The 23,977-nt window shown below is 45.7% G+C and overlaps 1 pseudogene; it reads left to right on the top strand.

Annotated features, from left to right (window-relative positions):
- LOC142580103 (cytochrome P450 4c3-like) overlaps nt 1-23,977 on the top strand; it is a 55,807-nt pseudogene that overhangs the window by 24,931 nt on the left and 6,899 nt on the right.

Here is a 23,977-nt window from a genome sequence, read left to right as displayed (position 1 = left end):
ACAGGATCCTTTTCTGTGATTCCGCGTTGGGTTAAGGGGACGAGAAGGAAATATGCGAGAGAGAAAGAGAAGTACGGGAGGACAGCGAGGTTAACCAGACGCACGTCCGGTTTGCTACCGTGCTCTGGGAGAAGGGGGTATAGGGACAAAAAGAGAGAGCACAGTTTCGCGCACATTTGGAGGTACGCACTGAGTCAATGAACAAGAAAAAAGAGTCTAGACATCCTATGTGGTAAAAACAACTGATGTTGCGGGCATCAAGAGCAACAAGCTTGTTTTGTTTTTTCTACCCACCTCTTCGAGTAACCAAGCCCAAAAACTATAATTGCGCTATCTGCCACAGGGGATCTGTAAAAAAAAATGTATAGTCTATAAAATAAAAAGAAACACTCGGTAACTAAGATGGTCAGTGGAACCTTGTCACGTGTCTTGCAAGGTTCTTGGTGACGTTACTTATATATAGTCGCTTTAGAAACACAGTCTGCTTTTAAAGGTCAAATGCTCTAAAAAATTTTGTTTTTGAGCTCGAGGGTGCAGTTCTCGGTATTAAAGCATTTGCTAAATCAAAATGCAGCCATCGCTGATAATTAAAGGTCCGTTCACTGCTGTGCAGAGCACATGATCTTGTTCCGCTTCGGCACTGGCATCGAAGCCCTTCACCTCCTATGTGCAGCGATGAGAAGAGTTCGGGCGAACACGCGAGCGCGCGGCCAGGCGGCCAGGCTCCATGAAGTGACATTGTAACCACCGTGGCCACGCATCGAATAAAGCTTGCGCATGCACATTGACGCTTGATAACGTGGCCTCGGATCGTCTGTTAGTGTTCGGCAAGCCAGTGTTGCACTCTAAAGAATGCCGCTTCAGTAGTGCATCGCTGTCATGGAAAACTCAGCCTTGTGTTTGTGTGCAGCATATAAAAGGCCGGCGGTTTCACCAGATTGGGCCTTAATGAACTAAATAGACGCCATTAAAGTTTTTGATCGCGGAAAAGCAATTTGTTCCTCTTGCTAGCTCCAGCTGTTCAAGAAAGGTACCAAATTTGTTTTTACTTTTCGTCACATCTACTGTACGAACAGTGTACCGATGTGCAGTTCATTCGACCAACTTTTTTCGCCACAGGCCAGCTCACCGAGCGGGCTGATGGTCTGATTTTTTTAATATTCATGTCTTGTTAGATTGCGTATTCTTTTACTTGATTCACATATTGCTAAGCTCGTTCTTTTTCCTGTTATGCATTTTTGCTTGTTTGCTATGTACGTCCCACTCCTGCCGAAGGCCTTCTGTGAAGGCTGGCAGTAATTATAAAAAAAAATTCATTGCTTTCAAGAGAGAACAATTTGCTTGAAGGCAATGCGGTTCATTTGCTTCCGAGGGATATAGCGAGCCGTTTGCTTGCGGGTGGCTAACACAAGGCTGGTTTCGTCGCTGCGAGTCTGCTCGTGCAAGTGCAACACTACTGCGAGTGGAGTTGGATTCAGCGCATGCAACTTTGATGCAACCGAGCAACGCAGTAGACGACACGAATCTGCACTGGCGCTCGGCAGAGCGCGGCATCGCGCTGGAGTGTTCTGTGCGTATCTATGTTCCTCGCAAGCAACGGTTGGCTGCTGCTGCTGCTTGGCTGAAATAGCGATCTCGTGCCAACAAGGTGGCGTAGGAGTGCGCAAGTTGTTGACCGTAGTAGTGACGCTTGATAAGCGCGTTTCTTTTGCCGGTGCTGATATCGGCCTGAGTTCGCTGACTGGGTGCATGGTAGCGCCACGAGCCACAAAATGTTCCGTCCTTACTCAATTTGAAGAAAGGAAAACAGCACAAGCATACACAAAGAATGAAATTGGTGGTTATTGAGGCAACAGCGGCACCAAAGCGCCAGACATGTACGTACCGAATTACATGTAAGTGTAATCAATTAGATTTGTGGGTAGTTTTGTAATTAACTACTACATTTCGAGGTTTTACGCGCCAAAACGACGATATGATTATGATGCATGCTGTAGTGGGGGACACCGGAATAATTTTGACCACCCGTGGTTTTTTAACGCGCACCCGATTCGTGATACGTGTGTGTACTTCAATTTCGCCCCATGGAAATGCAGCCGCCGCGTTCGAGTTTTCATCCCGTGCCCTCGGGCTTGGCAGCATTGCGTACGTTTTTAAGTCAACTAATTACACTTGTAATTGGTTTCGTTTTTACTGAACCCGCCGTGGCTGCTTACTGGCTATGGTTTTGGGCAGCTCAGCATGAGGTCGCGGGATTGCATCTTGGCCATGGCCGCCGCATTTCAACGACGGCAAAATGCGAGAATACCCGTGTATTTAGATTGGTGTGCATCCCAGGTGGTCCGGATTTCTGGAGTCCCCCACTATGGAAGTTTCATACTCAGATCGTGGTTTGAGCATGTACAACCCCATAATTAAAATTATTTTTTCCTGTAAAGCGTAGAGGCGTAGCAGTGCTTAACTTACAACATTACTCGGAAAGAACGTACTATATATATATATATATATATATATATATATATATATATATATATATATATATATATATATATATATATATATATATATATATATATATATATATATATATAGTGAGCATTATTCATATGCTTCATATTCTCACCTGTACATACTCATCATCACCGTTTTGGGATCTGGTGGTAGGGCTCTCACTCGGGAGAATAAAGAAGAGACTGGCTGCCAAAACCTTGTCTCACAAGTGGTGAAGTGTGCTATCTGGTTTCTTCGTCCTCTCGCTTCCGGTCTCTCTCCAGCTTCACATACGCTACATCCCTGGAGCTCCGCTCGGGTCACCGCCTCTACCAACTGCATTAGACCATGTCTCAAGACCAACAGACCAATACCACGACATCCACCATGCCTGTTCCTGCGGGAACCCCTTCTTGGACGGTCACCACCCCTCAGAAGGATCCACCGGTGTTTTCTGGACTCTCAGGTGACGACGTTGAAGACTGGTGGGAGCTACACAAGCGCGTAAGTGACTTTAACCACTGGAACGAATCAGCAAAACTTGCTCACATCGCCTTCTACCTAAGCGGCGTAGTGTAAACTTGGTTTTACAAGCATGAGCTCCACTTCGTCAACTGGAGCACCTTGAAACACCAACTACGCCAGATTTTCGCGAACTCGTCTGTCCGCTCCGATATCGCCAAGAAGAAGCTTGCTGAGCGTGTTCACCACTCGGGCGAGTCTTACACTTCGTACATAGAAGACGTGCTCGCCCTCTGCCGCCGCGTGAACACCTCGATGGCAGAGAGTGACCGTGTGCGCCACCTGCTCAAGGGTATTGGGACTGTGCCATTCAATGCTCTTGTAGTGCTTAACGCCACTACCGTCGCAGACATCATCAATCGTGTCAGCATCTCGATGAGCTTCATATGCTCCCCTTACACCCTGGCACATCTGATTTCAAGGCATCCAACAACAGCGAGCTACGTGCCTTGATTCGCTCCATCATCCTTGAGGAACTGCACGCCCAAGCTTCGTCAAGCTCTCCTGAGGTTCATGCGACGCCTCCTGGTGGCGCCCTACGCCATATCGTGAGGGAAGAGATAGCTGCCGTGACCTGCCCACAAATCCCGAGCCCACACCCTTTCCCTGCGCCAATTTACGCTCAGGTTGCCTCTATAGTGCCACACTTCCAGAAGCCACCACAGCAGGCACCTGCACCGCACGTGTCCCTGGATCCTATCACTACAAGAGCACCACCTCTTCCGTCTTACAATGCATGGAGCCCGCCTCGACCGGTTTGATACTAGTGCGGGATCCGTGTCCACATTTCAAGGATTTGCCGACGCCGTCAGCAAGTTGAAAGGTGTGGCTATGACGGTTTTGAAAGGGATGAGTTTCCTGGCCCTGTACCACAACATCGGCGTTCGTACTACGATTATTATGCACGACGTTCTCCATCTCCACAGGACTTCAACGCTGCCGGTTCATTGCGTTTCCCGCGTCGTCGCTCTCCATCACCGATGCGGCGCTCATCTTCCCCTCTTCGACCGGCTTCTTCGTCTTTCGATCACCGCCCGGAAAACTAAATGGTGCAGCTTCAGGAGGAATAGCTGCATCCTGTGGACAATGTGAAACTCCTCGGGAGCGCCCCTCAAATGTACTTTTGATGTGTGTTGAAGGTGTCCGAACGGAAGCCTTCATTGATACAGGTGCATCGCATTCCGTTATTAGTACTGACTTGTGTTCAAGTTTCAGAAAACTGAAGACACCGTATATTGGTCCTCCCCTTCGTTGTGCTAATGCAGCAATTGTTCAGCCCTCCGGTGTTTGCACTGCGCGTGTTTTCATTCAGGACATCCAGCACCACATTTAGTTTGTCGTGCTGTCCCCGTGTACCTACGCGATGATTTTGGGATGGGACTTCCTGTCCTCTGCTTCAGCTTTCATCTCTTGCCGTCAGGGAACTATTCATATGACGGATACTGAATCTGCGTCCGCTGACGATGCTTACAGCCTTTGTTTCGTCACGTCTACCGAGTGTTTCATTCTCGAGGGCAATGAGCATATTCTTACACTGACTTCCGACACTATTGTTAATGGTGATTTCTTCCTTGAATTAAGCAAAAAAGGTGAGGCGTGCAGACAGGACACAAGAGAAGTGGACAACACGAACGCCGACTATCAACTGAAGGCAGCACTGAGGCGAAAAAAGAAAGAAGACACAAAACCCATCTGCGCAAGCTCTGTAATGGTATCACCACGTGTCAGTCGGGTACATGTGCCGGTTTACGTTAGGGATAGCTTTTAAGGCACTTCATCTCTTCCTTATGTAAAGTAATCGAAGGTTGACTCTCGCACGCCATTCCACCCTTATAGATGTGCCATGCCTCTATCATAAGACGCGCATCTTCATTCTTGTGCATGTACAATATCGTGCATTCATCTAACTCTGGCGTGCAGTTACAATCTTGGCAATGTAGGGAAAGATTAGGTGATCTACCGGTTAACGACCTTTTGTGTTCCATTAGCCTCTGATTGATAAACCACCCCTTTTCCCTACGTACAACTGGCCAAAGCTAAAGGGAATTTTATAAACCATACCCATACGACAATCAGTAAAACTGTTGTTCTTATTGTGCTTCACTGGACCAATATCTGTTCTTTTTCCGCCTTTTATCAGCTCCTTTTTCCTCTGCATGGCAGCGCATATCTTACCTAACTTATTGGGAGCAGTGAAAGCAACATTAATATCATATCTACTTGCCACTTTTTTAAGCCTGTGCGGTACTGAATGACTGTACGGAATAGCCACTACACTTTTTTTTGCTATTACTGCTTTCTGTAATCACGTCCATCCCCCTCGAAACCGACTTCTTTAGGGGTTCAGCCACAGTGGCCACTGTTACGCTAGGATAATCTGCTTATAATAGGCGGCGGACCTGTGCATTAAAACTGGCACTCATTTTGTGCTTGCTGGATCTGGTGAGAGAAGACTTAAGGCACGACATGGCAATTCCGTTTTTTTTAGTACTTTGGAATGCTTGGATTGAAAGTTTAGCAAAGGCTTCGAATGTCTTGGGGAGTATTGCCAACAAACGTGATTTTGTTCAAAGACCAAGGAAATGTCTAGAAACTGAATTACGCGTCGCTGAGGAAATTCCTTGGTAAACTTTAATCCTCCTCCATAAAGTTTAAATTGTGCACTTACTAAGGTAACAGCGGAATTGAATTCTTCCCTATTGCAGAAAATCAAGTAATCATCAACGTAACGAACTATATTGATAACGCAATAACCTAAGGCTTTCTCTAAGCAGCTGTCAACCTTAGGTAAATATCGCTAAGAATGGGTGAAACATTGGAGCCAATACAAATGCCTGATTTCTGCAGAGACACGCCATCTCTCCACCGATTCCGCGTTGACATTAAGTACATTGAAAGAATTTGTAGAAAAGCTCCTGTGGAAACACCGCACCTGTCAATAAAAACCGACTCTTGTACTTGTTCTTTAATGAACTTATTTACGGAATTTAGCAACTCGTCATGCGGCAAGGAGTAATACAGGTTTTCGATATTCATACTAAAAGCTGTAAAATGACCAGGATTTTCCTCTCTCAAATACTGAACTAGTGCCTGAGAATTACGCAAGCAAAAGGGATCTGAAAAAACTAGTGAAGCTAAGCAGTTCTGTAGGTAATCAGAGACACAGACCTGCCACGTTCCTTTCTCTGACACTATAGCACAAAAAGGAATTTCTTGCTTGCGGGTCTTCGCCCAGAAAAAGTTCTAAAACGAGGGATTTTGCTTTCTTGACATTAGAGATAACCCTATCAAGATTATGCCTTGACAGGAGGTGAACCGCACGTTGCTTAACTGCCGAGGGCTTGAGTTTTGCTGGCTGTAAATTCTTTTCTGTGACTGAAATCGCTTTTTCTGAAAACTTCATCTTGCATAATTACGAAATAACCTTCCTTGTCAGATGTTACTGGTCTAAGTTGATGCTCCACAAGGTAATTAACTAACGGTGGGACTGCGTCAGAGGTCTTAAAATGAGAATTTGTCTGTTTAATGCTTGCAATGCAATCTGAAATATAGCGCGAGCGTTCTTCCGGGACGAACCTGGTTATGCAGCGCGGTATCTTAAAACGTCAACTGGTTTTATGTTAAGCTTAAAACAGTGCTTGGGACCTAAGGCAATAGTTTTTCAATGGGTAGCACTTACGATAGCGTCTCCAAGAACCAGTACGATATTTCACGGTGAATTATTAGAAAGGTGTTTCCTCTTACTTTGTTGAAGCGCAGGAAGTTTCATCCTCCACAGGAAGTACGCGCGTTGCTCGGCTAACCTGTTCCAATCGGCGTAAAGGCGGTTCCAACGACGACCGTCTTCCAGGGCCTCGCAGCGGACCTTTAAACACTCCTGGTAGAAAGTAACTCGGCGCCATTGCATAATTAATCCTTACCAACTAACTCAGCTTTCTGTTGTTCCTTGCACCGAGCGGTCACCGCATTTCTAGTGGGCTTAGCCTTACTCCTAGCCTGGTGCGGTTTCAGGACGGTAGAGCGTTCGTCGCTGCTCGTAACCTTACTTCTTCGCCAGTTGTGCTCTTCTAGGGCACTACTGTCACTTGCTCTACTGACACCGAACCTCTTTCGCCGGTACCGCTTCACACCGAACCACCGCCTTTGTCTACCACAACTGATGGTCATACTGCTACCGCTGCTTTAACGGCCGCGATAAATCCCGATCTGACTGCTGCACAAGAAAAAGACCTGGTACTACTGCAAAAACAAAGCACCTTATTTGACATTCACTTTAAGCTTCTGGGACGCACTTTCGTCGCAGTACATAGCATCGAAACCGAAGGCAGTTCGATTGTACGCCGCCGCCCATATCGCGTGTCTTCCGCAGAACGGAAAATCATTGCGGATAGCGTTGATTATATGCTCAAACGAGAGACACCATCCGGCCATCTTCCAGTTCTTCGTCGTCTCCTGTTGTGTTAGTTCGCAAGAAATGCGGCTCTGTACGATATTGCGCCCATTATCGAGCCCTTAATAAGACGACGCGCAAACACGTATATCCGATGCCAAGATCGACGATGCCATTTACTTCCTCCGGGGTGCAGAATATTTCTCAAGTCTCGACCTCCGATCTGGGTACTGGCAAATCCCCATGCACGAAGCGGACAAGGGCAAGACAGCCTTTGCAACACCAGACGGACTTTACGAGTTCAACGTCATGCCCTTCGGTTTATGTAATGCTCCTGCAATATTTCAACGCATGATCGAATCGACACAGTTTTACGTGGCCTTAAGTGAAAGGCCTGTCTGTGCTATATAGATGGCATCGTTATTTTTTCCACTACTTTTCGTGAGAACCTGGAGCATTTCGACGAAGTTGTCACATGCATTTCCAACACTGCACTCCAACTCAACACAAAGAAATGTCATTTTGCCAGAAAGAACATCAAAGTGTTGGGCTACCTTATCATCAAACATGACGTTCAACCAGATCCCGACAAGGTTAGGGCCGTGCTTCGCTTCCCTCGCCCTAAAAATAAAAAAACAGCTATAAAGTTTCTTGGGCCTGGCATCCTACTTCCGCCGCTTCATCAGTCGATTTGCTGCCATGGCGTCGCCACTGCACAAGTTGCTCACGTCGGGCACTGTTTTCCCTTGGACAAACGACTGCGAACTTTCTTTCCAAGCCCTCAGGCAAGCGTTAACCACCGACTCTGTCCTCTGTCACTTCGATGAGAACGCGCCAACGTGTTTGCACACCGACGCTAGTGGCCATGGGATTGGTGCTGCCCTTCTACACCGTGATACCACATCACGAGAGAGAGTTGTTGCCTATGCCACCCACACATTAAAGGCTGCCGAAAAGAACTACTCGATCACAGAGCAGGAATGTCCCGCAGTAATGTGGGTGATACAAAAATTTCGACCATGTCTTTATGGACGCCACTTCACGGTTATAACGACCACCACGCTTTATGCTGGTTGTCTGGGCACCTTGGTCGCTGGGTGGTCCGCTTACAAGAGTACAATTTTGATGTTGTCTACAAGTCAGGGAAAAAACATCAAGATGCAGACGATCTTTCTCGCTGCCCGGTGCCACTATTATCTTTGAGTAAATCTCTCCATTGCTCGCCACTTGATGATGACGCTAAGTCACTATTACCTCTAGTGTTTACTGGCACGTTATCTTCCAATCGCGTCCCTCAGCTCGCCTCGTGTCAACGTTGTGGCTCCTACTGCAACAACATTATCCACCGCCTGTGCGGAACAACTTCTGCACCAAATGGCAGATTACGTCGACAACTGCGACTATTTAAGCTCGACAACGATGTGCTGCACCGCAACATTTACAACTCCGACGGACAATGCTGGGTACCTGTTCTTCCACGTTCGCTATGCACACAAGTCCTTGAAGCCTTTCACGACGACCCATCTGCTGGCCATTTGGGTTTCCACAAAACAGACCACCGGGTTAGGAGCCGTTTCGTTTGGCCTGACTTGTCTGCCTTTGTGGCCAAGTACGTCGCTTCTTGCGTCCAGTGTCAACGGCGAAAACGACCGACTTCGCCTCCTACTGGGCTTTTACAGCCCATCCCATGTCCCAAACACCATTTGACATCGTTGGGATAGACCTAGTCAGCCCTCTGCCCATAACGCCGGCAGGTCATCGATGGATCGTGACAGCTGTTGACCAGCTCCCACGTTACACAGAGACCGCTCCTCTAGGCTCTAGTTCGGCCTCCGATGTTGCAACCTTCTTTCTAGATGCCATTGCGCTGCGTTATGGTGCACCTCGTGTACTATCAAACCACCGCGGCAAGACATTCATGTCAACAATGATCGACGAAGTACTCAGAGATTGTGGTGCAGTTCGTAAGACGACATCCGCATATCACCCTCAAACAAGTGGCTTAAGAGAGCGATTTTTTCGCACACTAGCAGATATGATATCAATGGATATTGGGCCAAACGATGACAACTGGGACAAAGGTTTACATTCTGTGACCTTTGCTCACAAGACAGCTACCCAACGAACTACGGGGTACTCACCCTTATACCTAGTTTACGGCCGTTCACCGACATCCACCATAGACGCCGCTTTCTTTTTGGGGTCTGGTGGTGGGGCTCTCACTCGGGAGAATAAACAAGAGACTGGCTGCCTGGACCTTGTCTCACAACATATGTATATAATCATGCCTGGCTACGATAACATGTCAACCTTCTAGCAGTGACCACATGCTGTGCAAGAGAACTCACATTTTCTCTCGATCACCGCCTTGATATACCTGGTGTTCATGCCCTGTTAGCGCCGTGCTTCCCGTCTGCCCGACATTCAAGAAGGATAATTAAGATTATGCGCTCCGAGCTGTGGCGAAAGATCAGACACGTGCAGAACTACCTGCGCACATACTCCCCTTCGTTAGTGCCTAGACAAAATGGTGACCAACTTTTCCGAACGCTGACCCGTAAGGCTACAAAAACTTTCGAACTTTCGTGGAGCATGTGTCTTACAAATGTGTGTGCGTTGAAGAAAGCGCAAGTGCGACAGCAGGTTGCACCAAAGCAAGTTACCCGCATCGGTGAGTGTCACTTGCCTGAAAAGGTTGTAGCAGTGCTAAGCCGTGATCCTAAGTTTTGTATCGAGCCTAAAGAAGAACCGGTACGAATGCTGTCTATAGACACAAATGTGACAGCGGAAGCCAGTTCTGATGGACACGAGCGATGTATAGCTGAAGGCGTAAAGTCTTTGCAACTTAGAGGTGCGCCTCTTGCTCAAAAATTACCCGTCAGATTCACTGTTATCTACTTGAAGAGCAAGGATCTTGCCTTATTAGTTGAGGACAAAGAGGGCGGCTTTGTTGTGATGCCAAAAGCTCTGTTCCTACAGAAGGTAAATGAGGCTATCACAAAAAACTTTGTCGCTGTGAATGTGTCCTTAGCTAATGTCTACACCTTAGCTAAGGACATTGTTAGCTAAGGACATTGAAGGCTATTGTTTTGTGTGAAGAGTTGACCTAGAAAAAATAAGAAAGAGCATCGACGCTGCCGAGGTAGTGTATTTGACTGTTTTCTTTACTGTAAAAACCTACAGGGAATATGTTCTGTTCATGGCTATTGTCACTGAGAAGCGCTTCTGGCAGGGCATCTTTTCAAGGTATCTGCAGAAGCACCTTATTACCATTCCGTTAGAAGACCGTTTTCTGGCTAAAAATTCTACCGAGGTTATGGAATAGTTTTCTGGCTGTTAAACCTCGTGTCAAACGAGGTTCGCTTTTTCTATTGATGTAGAAGGCTTGTTCTACTCATTGCCTCATCCTGAGCTTTTCCACGTGGATAGAAGTCACATTGAAGACACGAGACCAGTGGCCTTCGAAAACACGACTGGGTTATCAACCCACAATTTTTTAGAGCTAATGTTCTTTTATCTCTCATCCACCATTATCACTTTAATGATAACTGTATTATCCAAAAAGAAGGAGTGTGCAGCAGCTTTTGTCTAGCGCCACTTTTAAGCGATATTTTCTTATCCAGTATTGACAAGCGCATTCAAGCGTCCCTTTACAACGCAGGCGTGCTGAAGGTTTTTACACATGTCGACGATTACCTCGTGCTAATGAAGGGGACTGATGCTCAGGATAGAGGCTATGTATAGTATGATCAACATTCTCGATAGTTTTGCCAGCAATGCTTTTGGAATCAAGTTCACGCACGAACTGCCGCAGGATGGTCGCATCCAGTACTTCGATGTGTGTCTCATTTTTCAAGGAGCGCGCGTGTGCTGTCAGTACAAGCCACGGTCGAAAAAACAAATTCTTAATGATCAATCGGCCTACTCCAAGCTCGTAAAAAGAGCAAGAAACTGCATCCGCTTTGCTCTAGAGAAGTCCTGCGAACATCAAGTTCGTGAGAGCGTCGACGCCCAGCTAATGCCTGTTGCACATGATGCGATTTTCGTCGCACCGGAAGTGCGATTTCCGTCGTTTGCGATGAAAATCGCAGTCGCAGTGCCGACCCGCCAATTTTCGGCTGCGACTAGCCGGTTGGTCGCACAGTCGCACCGTCGCAGCGATCGCTGCGATTTTCCGTCGAAATTGCGCGGAGAGCTATCGCGGAGCTATTTCGCCGGTTTGTTTTGAAAAATGGCGTCCGCACAACAAGTGCAATGCCGGAGACGAGGATTGCCGAATTCGGTACGTACGGGAAGGGAGAATAAAAAACTGGTCCTTCAGATTCCATTCTCCCGTTTCTATGCGTTTGTTGACACGCTACGTATCAAATGAAGTGCATTTTCACGTTTGCTTCGTACGCCTTTGCGAGCTGTCAGTACTAGGAGGCGTTCAATCCCCACCAGACGACGAGGTCGTCACAATTTTCTTTTGTTCAGTAGCATGCGAAAATCGCGCTTACGGAGCAGCTTGAATTATTTCAACCTCGGTAAGGGCAAATGACAAGACAGCAAAGTACCCGAAGTTTCAACCTTGTGCTGAACGCGGTCCCGTTCAGTTGCATTTTCTTGCCGGTTTTCAATCGTGAATTTCCCGATGCATCTTGAAAGCTTATTTATTATTAAATTTGACAGAGCAAAAGTGTAGGCTATCGTAATGAATTTCCTACAATAGCATTAAATCCGTGGCTTGAATAAATATTACATTCACGTTAAGTTGCACCTCTTCTCTGGAGAACTATTCTCTAGACAATTTTCTTTTATTGCACAGAAACCAATAAACATTAACTATGTTGCAGACTTTGTATACTTACTGAATCTGTAATAACACTTGCTTTGAAATGTAATTAACTCTACAGCTAGTAGATTAAGTAAATTACTTGCTTGCTATAGTCGCACCGTGACAACGTACCCTCCTGCACCGTCATGTAAAACTTGTGCGACAATGCGAAAAGCAGGCAAACGGCCTGTTCTTGTGGAGATAAAACAGTATATAACGACACGCTGAAGAAAAGTAAATCAATACTGTGCAGTGAAGTCAGCCAGTACAAGCAGTTCTTGCACGTTCACAGCTGATCAAGTGTGCAGAAGCATTTATGACTTCCATGTTTCTAATAAGTTCGTGATCACATATATTAGTGTGTAAACCCATGTAGCGATATCTGCTGTGATTACTCTTTATAAGTAATGAAATACCATGCTACTTGCAAGGACATGTCACCCGAGTATTTTAGAACAAATTTCTGCATTTCAACTATACACAATATCTGGTTTATTCAATAAAGGACCAGAAACTGGGCTTCTTTGCAATGACAAACTTATTCCAAATTTTACTTACATGCAGGCAAGAAAAAATATATAGACAAACATATTGCTCCTCACTTTATTCACCTGCCACTGTGGCTATAGCATTCTGCTGCTAACACAAAGCGAGGGGTTGATTTGCTAGCCATGGAAGTCCCATTTCGATGGGAGTCATAGGTGAAAAAAGCTCTTGCACTTAGATTTAGTTCATCACCTTTTATTGAACCCTAAAACTTCAACATACTATTGCATAGGAGGGCATGCTTATGCAAAATCTAACACCAATAGAAAGAAAAGGGCAGAATTGTAAAACAACCATCTTTCTTGATAATTCGATTGAGTAAATATTCATTGCATCAATATGTATTGTTCAACAGCATTGCACAAATAAGCACAGTCAGGTATAGCAAGTACTCTGTCAGGAAGCTGGTTCTACAGATGTATAAATGTCAAGGCATGAATGCTCATACTACGTCACACACACAGCACAATGAAAACCTTTTTCAAGATTTCCGAGCTGAATAAGCTGATTGAGGAGCACTGTAAGCTTTTGTCTAGGCAACAGTGGGATGAGGTATGCAACTCGGTGGACGAGCGGGTGCGCAATGGGAGGTCGTGGGGCTTGCTTAAGCGTTTGCTGAACGACTCCAATACGAGGGATAGTCAGGGGCACGTCCTTGCTAGAGCTGTACACGAAGCAGTGGGGTCTGCCTCGGAGGAAGAGCTAGTTGAAAAGCTGGCCAACAAATACCTTCCTGTTGCGGACCCGGATGCTTTTCTGACGGAGCAGGCCTACACGGGAGAGGACAACTTTTCCCTAGATGAGTACTTTTCTGTGGAAGAGGTACGCACGGTTTTGCATAACCTTAAGAGCAAGTCGGCTCCCGGAGCGGACGGGATTTCGAACAAGCTTTTGAAAAATCTGGACGACAGGTCAATCAAGTACCTTACCGGGGAGGTTAACGCTATGTGGAGAGACGGGGTGGTTCCGGTGCAGTGGAAGACAGCTCTCACGGTGCTGATTCCCAAGGCTGGCAAAGTCCCGAGCACTGATAACTTAAGGCCTATTTCGCTCACTCCGTGTGTGGGCAAGGTAGCCGAGCATGCGGTGCTTAATCGGCTTACAAGGTACCTTGAGGAGAACCAGGTCTAACCCCACACTATGATTGGTTTTAGGGCCGGGCTGTCGACTCAAGACGCAGTGAAGCTCATCAAGCATCAGGTCATTGATGGAGATGGAAGGGGCGTTAAGGCCATCCTAGGGCTGGACCTGGAGAAGGCTTTTGACAACGTTCGGCACTCTTATATTCTTAAGTCCATTTCGGATCTTGGCCTCGGCGCGCGCTTTCATGACTATGTCAGGTCCTTCCTGTCAGGCAGGAATGCTACATTGAAGGTTGCGGAGCTGGAGTCAAAGATGTTAAATCTTGGAGACAGAGGCACTCTTCAAGAGGCCGTCATCTCGCCCACATTGTTCAATCTGGCCATGGTCGGATTGACCAAGAAGCTCTTCGAGATTGAGGGGATTAGGCACACCATGTATGCAGATGACGTGACCATATGGTGTCCCGGTGGTAGTGAGGGCTATATCGAAAGGGTTCTGCAGGAGGCAGTAGATGTAATTGAGAATTATTTGGGCCCGACGGGGTTAAGGTGCTGCGCCTCCAAGTCGGAGTTGTTGCTGTACAGTCCCACTAGAAGGGGACGCAAGCCAAGGGGATGGATCCCCGTGGACCAGCTGAGCATTCAGCTTCGTACAAGAAATGGCGATCTCATACCTAGGGTTGATAAGATCAGGGTTCTGGGGATGACTATTGAGTCGAATGGCGCCAACACGCTGACGATCCAGAAGATCATTGCCAAGACGGAAAATGCGGTACGCCTAGTGAAGAGGGTGGCCAACAGGCAGACGGGGTTCAAGGAGGATAGTCTCATTAGACTTATGCACGCATTTGTATTGTGTCACTTTACTTATGTGGCGGTCATGCACAAGTGGAAACCATCCGAGAAGGAGAAGCTTGACATGCAGATTAGGAAGATCACGAAGAAAGTGTTGGGAGTGCCAATGTGCACCAGCACCGACCGACTTCTCCAGCTGGGAATTCATAATACCTTGGATGAGATAGCTGAGGCTCAGGAGAGGACGCATATGGTGCGTCTCTCTACGACTAGCACGAGTCAGCATATTCTGAGAGAGTTAGGTGTTCCTCAGGAGAAGATTTCGCAGCTTCATGTCGGTATTCCCGTGAAGACCCGTAATTGGTATCACGTCAAGCCTGTTCCCAGGAACATGCATCCGGAGCGAAATGTTGGTAGAAGAAAGCCCAGGGGAGCTTGCCTTCTGAGACTCATTCGGGATGAGAATCAGAAGGTTGGCTTCGTCGATGCTTCTTTTAACGAGGAGAGAAAGGCGTTTACCATAGTTGTCGTGGACAATGAGGGTAGTCTCGTTAACGCTGCTACCGTTCGGACTGATAGGCCAGAGGTCGCGGAGCAAGCGGCTATTGAGCTCGCCTTGGTTGGCAGGCGCAGGCCTTTTGTATATAGCGATTCAAAGTCGGCCGTTAGGGCCTTTGAGAAGGGCTCGGTGGCTAAGGTTGCTTTTAAAATTATACAGACATGTGAGATTTCTCAACACTACTTATGTTGGTTCCCTGCTCACCTTGGGATGATCGAGGGAGCCCCTCCGAATCTCAATGAGTCCGCTCATGAGGCAGCTCGAGATCTTACCCTCCGCTCTGCCCCGCGCAACGGCGTGGCGGTACTCCCCGAGAACAGAGACTCCCCTTCCACATACAATGAAATCACGAAGTATTACCTTCTTAATCGCAGGGTTTACAATGTGCCGCATCCTAAACTAAACAGGGCTCAGGCACTTACATTACGCTTACTACAGACTGGTACTTATCCTTGCCCACGGAGACTGAACATGTTTCATACAGAGACGTATACAGAGCCTTATTGCCAAGATTGTGGTGCTTTAGCCACGCTCGAACACATGCTCTGGTCTTGCGAAAGAATTGAAGACTCGGCGATCAAGGATGCGTCCAGGTGGGAGGCTGCACTGCGCAGCCCGGACCTGTATGAACAATTCTGGGCTGTCCAGCAGGCTCACGAAGTGGCCGTGAGGCTTGGCCTTCCGGTCCCGACGTGGGAGCGGCCCGCTTAGTGATTAATTATCACTACTTGCAGGACCAAATAGTTTTCCTTCCTTCCTTCCTTCCTTCCTTCCTTCCTTCTGGCAGATATGAATGGGCCATAAGCAGCAGAAACATTATTGGAGGACATTGTGTAATACTGCTTATGAAAGAATGAAGAGAGTGAAGAGGCTTTTAACAGCAGTACCTCATGCTACTCTAATAAGAGGTACGATGAGCAAAACATTTCTGGTAGAGCACTTAAACAGTAACTTTCTGAAAAACAGAAAATTCCAGGTGAGAGTTGGAGGTACATTTGGCCCATCCACACCAACAACACAGGCATACTACAAGAAACACTACAGCCTATGGTGTATTACAGTCTATGGGAAAGCTATCTTATACAGAAATCAAGAATGATGCAACAAGCCCTCGACAACACTGCAATCTTTCTTGGCCAATCTGGCCTCTCGCTTTCTGATAAGTCGGCTTACATCGACGTCGGAAAAAAGACTAGAATCAAGAACTGCTCCAGATTGCACATTGTGCTCCCAATAGCTGGAGAAACGCACCTGCAAGTCAACATCCACAAATCCTCAGCTAGTCTAAGACCATGACAGCAGAGCCAGCATATGGGTGAAAGAATTATGCCATGCCTGGATGCAAATTCTACACCTGGTGAAAAGAATAATCTTGAAATCATTGGGGGCTGGACGAGTGGATACTATGGAAAATCGCAGATGCTGTGCTTGTGTGCAAGGTATGGTACGGTATGAATTACCAGCAGCACAAAAAAAAGACAACTCATCGAATACAGGCATCGGGTAACAGGTATTTCAGGCTTTACCATGCTTGAAGACCTCTATGAGAAAGAGCAAACGAATAAGTACCTAGACAGAGTAGAGTTGCAGCCTGCAGCACAAATTCTTTGCCTCAAGAGCTCAGAACCTGGTCCCAAGATACCGTGCCAGCTAGCATATGAGATGCAAGGACGACTACCCCTCCCTTTAGAAACAACGTCGGGAGCACCTGAACTTGAAACACAACAGGCCCATACCGTGAAATATGGGGGCAAACAGTTAGGCCAGGAGACTATATGCAACTGCCAGACACAGAGAGGAGGTTGCTAATCATGAATATGCAAGCAAACATCAGGCGCACATAGTACACTCATGTGGCGATAGCATTTGAACAGTAGTATGACACTACATAAAACTAAACCCCATATAAGTGAGTACCATTCCAGGTCACCCTACACCTAGAAAAACTGAACTGAAAGCAATCAAAGCAGCACCCTGCACAACACCCTGCATGAATTCACGAGAAACTGTCTAGGGCTGCACATCACACAAGATTGTCAGGAAAATCAGGAGACTGACACGCGACTAGTAAGCACATGGCCAGAAATTAAATTACAGGATACATAGCCATGCAGATATTCCAGGACACAAGGGGGCTTATAAGCCCGACATAATAACTGAAAACTGGATGAGTTTGTGTGTATTCCTTATTAGCTAAAGTACAACAGATAGACAACAGGCAAGAACGAAGCGCTCTGTGTGTTCACTTTCTTCTTGTCCATCGTATTTCTGTTGCACTATAGTTAATGAATTCATAAGGCTGCACAGGAGAAGAATGATACCTCTGCCCAAGGTCCCGATTTCACATCCAAATCCACGCGTGCACACACGCACACACACACGCACACACACACACACACACAAATGTTGCAAGAGTGCATAGCATGAACCAGTATCGACAGGATGAGGACTAACTTTCAACTGAGGTTCATTTGTAAAAATGCGGCGAGTTATACAAATTACCAGAAAAAAAAGATGATGAGCAAAACGAGAGCAAGGTGAAAGCAGGAGCCAACGTTTCGACAAGTGGACTGGTCTTCTTCAAGGTCCACTTGTGGAAACGTTGGCTCCTACTTTCACCTTGTTCTCGTGTTGCTCATCGTCTTGAATTTCCATCTTCCGCCTTCCCCGTGTTTTCCCCAGAAAAAGAAAGACATCTTTGAAGGATAGATAAAAATTGGTGCTTGATGCCGCCAAACATAAATAAAGATGCTACAGAAAGAAAATACAGAAACATTCCAAGTGCAGGAAAAGAATCATTACAATTGCGAATCCTGCATGCCAGCACCTTTCCAGAAACACTGTTGTTATTCCAGTAGACAGAGTGACAGCTTGTTTATGCAAGCACATTCTTCCAGTTCCATGCCATTGGAAAAAGAATGAGTTTCCTGGAATGTAGCCACATGCACACTTGGTGATCACAATGTTTTTCCCCTGGACTTGTATATATATATATGTATTTTCTCTCTTTCCAGCTTTTATGTTTGGTTTCATCAAGCACTATTCTTTATCGGGTTTTATTGCTGTACTACTTTCTGGTAACCTTTATAGATCACTGCATTTTCACAATAAACCTTTTATTTAGAAGTTAGCGTACCCTGTTCTTACTGCTTCACACTATACATTCTTGCTAGATTGGCCAAGTAAAAGATTTTATAAGGTACATAGAAGCATCACAAGGGCCATTAAAGTGACTTGTTGCCGTCTAAAAAAAATAATGAATAGCCTTGCTGCAAATGGTACCAGAGAACACATAGGACGAACAAGAAAACCGAGATGATCTAACAACCAAAATTTTAATGTACACACCGAGTAAATGCTTGCTGACAAGCAATAGACCGAACATACACAAAAAGGAGAAGCAAAAATTCATGCGCGTTTCCTGACAGGAAATGCATCCATTTCTAAAGGAGGCCGTGCTGACAAGATTCTCCCAGCATTTTTAGATCTACAGCTCCCATAATTTCTCTAGGCAGCCGATCTGCACAGAATGCTAGCTTCTTCCTCTACAATGCACGCTCAGATGTCGAGAGTGCATTGTAGAGGAAGAAGCTAGAATTCTGTGGAGATCGGCTGCCTAGAGAAATTATGGAAGCTGTAGATGCAAATACACTGGGAGAATCTTGTCAGCATGGCCTCTGTTACACTTTCAGATATGGATGCGTTTTCTGCTGGGATCTGTATGAACACACATCAGTTCTTGCTTCTGCTTATTGTGTAACTTCAATTTATTGCTTGTCAACCAGCATTTTCTCGGCATGTTCAATAAACTTTCACTTTCTAGTACGCCTTGGTCTCTAGCAGAAAGGTGTTCATTCTTTTTACAGTGAAGCTGTATATGCCTAGGCAAAACACTCATGGTCCGATCCCAAAAACCCTAGTGCAGGGGCATGAGCCATTGTTTAAGGAGGTGTGAGCCATTTCATTCGTCTTGCATGATGGACAGAGAAATTTCTTGTTGGGTAGACATAGAAATGCTTATGTATTTCAAACATACATTTATCTACCTATTATTGCAGGGAAGGCACACAGAGGGGAACGGGGTTAAGACAAGATCATGATGTCATTATTATCTTGCAGCAAAGGTGTGGTGGGCCATTGGCTAAACCGATAGTGACATCGTTTCTCTCTAGCAGCAGAGCGCGCATGCAGCAATCTCTATCCGACTTCCCAATAGGTTCAAAAATGTGTCCCTGTATTTAATTAAATGAAATGTGCAGCCCCGGTGTGTCACTTCGTAACTACAGTGCATAACTGAGTCATAACCATTATGGTTAACGCATTACAAAACACAAATGCGTAACATAATTCAGAAAGACCTTGATGGACCCGCTGGATTAACACAATGAACCACTCATTGCACTTTCCATGATGGTGATCTTGCAAAGTACGATGTGGGGCATTCCAAATAAACAATGTGATAAACCCAAGCCAAACATGTGCGTTACCTCATCAAGAAACACAGACATAACCAATAATATAGAAACAGTTGAATAAACGGTCGGAATTAACCCAGTGGTAAACACCAGGGCCGCACATTTCAGCTTCGATGGTTTACCATCTGTACAGGGTGCATGGGCAGTAATTTTTTCTGTTATTGTTTGTTAAGTATTGTATAATGTTGTGCCAGTAAAACACGTTGGGCTAGTTGGTGCGTTGTATTGGTGCTGCTTTGATGTTGGTTTCTTTTCGTAATGTTGTGCCCTTCTTCCTTTGTAACTACTTTTTTATTCCCCCTTACCGAATGCTCCAACCTTGCAGCCTGCGAGGTATATAAATAGATAAGTACATAAGCACATGCCATTCATTCATCTGCATACACCTCACGCCATTCCTTGCTCAACAAACGTCACTGTGTTGATGTCTCGTAATGTGCATCTACATTAACTGCCGTTTGCATTTAGGAATAGTTTGTGAACCGTGTAGTGCATAAACATTACATGACATTAAGGTTATGACCTATGCGGTACATAAGCAAACCTTGGAAATGATTACATGTTGGATTGATGAAAATAAGACACATTGTATATATCGCAGTTACTTTAACAGCATTTAATTGACCACTTGACATAAACTTCACTTCACATCGATTCCAACACGTACACTGAATCTGAAGTTTTTTTTTCGCTTATTAAGTAGTCGTTACTGCATGGCCACATTGTAGATCTGAAAACAAAGTTAAATCAATTTGTTTGCTGCAATGTAACAATATGTGTAGATCACTACGATTGTACACCAGAACTTGATACAAACATGCACATATAGGATGCAGACAAATGCTCATGACAAACTCCAGAATGTTAGCATCCTGATACTTATGAAAGTGAACGGTTTCATTCCATGGCTGTCAATGAGAGGGAGAGAAAAACTTAATTGTGTTCGTGGAACAAAAACGCATTGATAAGCTTAGACATATAGTCATTGCTTAGCACTTTCGAAATGAATAATTATACCTTGCTATCGACATTGAAGCAGCCTTTCGACAGCAAGAAAAGGAATCAGTTTTTCCCGCTCTAAACATTGAATTGCAGAAAATGCAAGCAGGCATAAAATTATGCTAATATAATCTGTTTAGGAATAACAATTTGAAATAAACATTGAGACTTTCATTTGTACTTTCTCTGGCTGGGAGCAATCTAGTTTGAAATGACTCCCATAAGCATGTCGTAACATTGTTGATCTAATACAGGTTAAATGCATGACTAGCTTACGAAATCTGGGTGATTGCTATAAATTACAGAGAAGAAACTATATTATATAATAACATTAATAATATCATAATAATATTTATTTCCACAAAACAGGCTAACCGTGAGAGGCGTGCGAGGCTAAGCAGAAAGCTGAAAAATTCTACGGCAAGTGCGCCTGCCGTGGGCCTACGATCCTGCGTTATGGATAGCGCGTATTAATATGGTATTCTTGCTAGAACTTCCGAGTATACTACCAGCGCGAGACACAGGACCACAAAATGGAAGAGAAGCGTGACTTTTAGAATGTTATCTTACAACGTACAGGTTTCTACAAAAGTGACGGTAACTGCTCGAAACATTTGATGCGTCAGCTTTTGCGCCTTTAGAAATATTTAGAGAGGGCTCCCATATATATATTCGCAGCGCAAGCACGGCGATGGACGAACCAGGCTAGCGCTAAGGTTGAATTTCACAACACAATTTTCATTCCACGTCGTAATCACACAGATCGTTTGAGGCTTCGTTCAGGGGCACACGCGGGCGTTCGGGTTGGTGCTTCTTGTTGCGTTTGACTTAAGAATATGGCTAGGAGGAGGCACCACATATGCGCAATCACGGGCAATATACACGCATCATTTCTCCAGAAGCTGACGCCGAGCACGGGTAGCGCGAGGATCTTGTTGGGCTGACACGACTTCGTGGCAGCCGAATTCCGAATGCTGCATATGCGGTGAGGGTAGCTATATGAACTTGTCGATAGGTCATCTTGTAGATTATTGTAGCGCAGGCAGAACGAAACGGTCATAGAAGGTAGATAAGACAACGCACAGCGCTGAACCGTAGAATAAAGAACCGCTGAACCACCTGCGAACAGCTGTTTACGTGCGCGATGTCGCACTGAACTACGGAAACCGCCGTCGCGCACTCCAAGACACATCTTACCTAACGTTTTTAAATTAGTAAACGTACATATTATTTGCTTCTAATCAAGAGAAGTCAATAATATTATAGTGTAAACGTTTTATTCATTACAATAAAACAATTATTCAGCGTGTGCCACGAAACCTGGCAGTAAGCAACCCTGGGCGTCACATCAGTCGCATTGTTGAAATCGCAATCATGTGAAATGAACCCTCTAAAAATCGCATTCCGACGCGTGCGACAGCAACGATTTTCGTCGTTGCAGTCGCAGCATGTGAAACAGCCTTAAGGCGTCTGGAGAAGGCTGGGTTCCACGGAGAAATCATGGCCTCGGTTGTAGAGAGTCAGATTCTCGAGGTAAAGGTTGGTGGGAGGCGCAGGCTGAAAAAAGACGCACGCCCGCCACAGCGCCCTGTCGTATTGCCCTATTGGCACCAGGTTTCTCACCGCCTCAAGAAGGTTGGCGACAGGTGCGGGGTACGTGTAGTGTTCTCAGCAGCGGAAAAGCTGGGACGAATCTGTCGCCTAGTGAACGAACCTAAGAAGAAGCCAGCCAGCAAAATAAAGCACATCAAAGCCCTTGTTAAATGTGAAGTTGGTGTATTGTATAGTATTCCCCTCGCCGGTGGGAAAGGGTATATTGGCCAAACCGGGCGCTGTCTGAACGAACGCCTGCTAGAGCATCGCAGGAATGATACGTCACTAAGTGACGCCTGTCATTTAGCCGACCACATTCGCCGTTACTCACACAAGCCAGCATGCAAGGCGTTTTCCGAACGAACACGTGTGTTGCGTAAATTTAGCACTCAGACATGCCGGGAAATTTTTGAAGCCTTTTGTATCTCTAATAAAAACAAATGCTGCGTCAGTGCTCCTTCTGTTGTGCTCAGGAATAAAGAACTTGATAATCTCAGGGCAAAAGTCTGTGTCGAATCAGGTAGGTAGGGTGGGTGATGAGCAAGATTGTACTTGTGTGATGTGGAAAACAGTTTTTTTTAACCTTTCTCACTTTCACTTTTTATTCTGTTCATTTTTTCTTTTGGTTTCTACGCCTCTGATGATTATCGCCTGCACCAAGAAAATATTTTTGGGTGGTCCGGTGCACTAGCAGCCCCCCCCTCTCTCCCCCTCCCCTAGTGTTCATAAAGCCCTGTTCTGCGTGAATCAAATTCAGTTGAAATCCGGCGTTCGTGTTGTCCTTCTCTTCTCGTCCGTGTTCAATTGTGAGCTGGAACGATGTTTCACAATGACAAAATGTGCATTGCGCTTGTGCACAACTATTCGCTATCAGGAGCTGATGCTTCACCTAACAGAATTTAGTTCTTTATTATTGGATATGAAAACTGGAAATCATCAGCAGAAATAAAATTAAGTGCGCGTGAGTTATTTGAAGCAGAATATTGCCACGTGGTGGTGACGTAGAAGAACACAGTAGCAATATTGTGAACGGCAAAACTAACTTTTATTGGGTGAACCTGTGCCCACAAGACAGGCTACACTTATAGCACAACGATAGCGGCGACACGCTCGGCGATCGTCGAAAATCTGATCAGCGGGTCTAGCGCGTCGGCTTTTATAGATCAATCGTCGAATGTTCCAGACTAATCGCTGGGACCCGCGCGCCTTCCACAATGTTCTACATTATTCGCGCCGCGCACACATGCAATCAGATTACACAAGTTTCGGTCACAGACAGTGGATGGAACCATCGATAACATTCCAGAAACTTCCCACACATGCAAGCGCGTCCTGCGCTGTGCCATAACATTTGTTAGGCGGTGAAACGTGTCGCCCGATAAAGACAAGTACACGTGTCCATATATTCACAGACTACGCGCACAGTGCATCAGTTCAACCTCTTGACTCTCTAATAAACGAATAAAGTTATTTAGGTCAAGCTTCGGGTGCTGAAATAAAAAAGAAAGCCAGCACTATCTTTAAACTCCCGCTTGCTGAGAGACGGTGCTTCCCTGGTAGTTCCAACCTTTACATCACGTTTGGAATCGCCGCCTCGACGTTTCCTTACAATGCTGGCCTAGCCGTAGCATTTGACGCGATTTAAGCGTCCGTTATACTACTAGATAAAGGTCGAGCGCAACTGAACATCTAAAACGAACTTTGATTACA

This window comes from Dermacentor variabilis, chromosome 4 (assembly GCF_050947875.1).
Source record: "Dermacentor variabilis isolate Ectoservices chromosome 4, ASM5094787v1, whole genome shotgun sequence".
Classification (NCBI taxonomy): domain Eukaryota; kingdom Metazoa; phylum Arthropoda; class Arachnida; order Ixodida; family Ixodidae; genus Dermacentor; species Dermacentor variabilis.
Note: the sequence above shows the minus strand (reverse complement) of the source record. Positions and strands in the feature narration are given on the sequence as shown.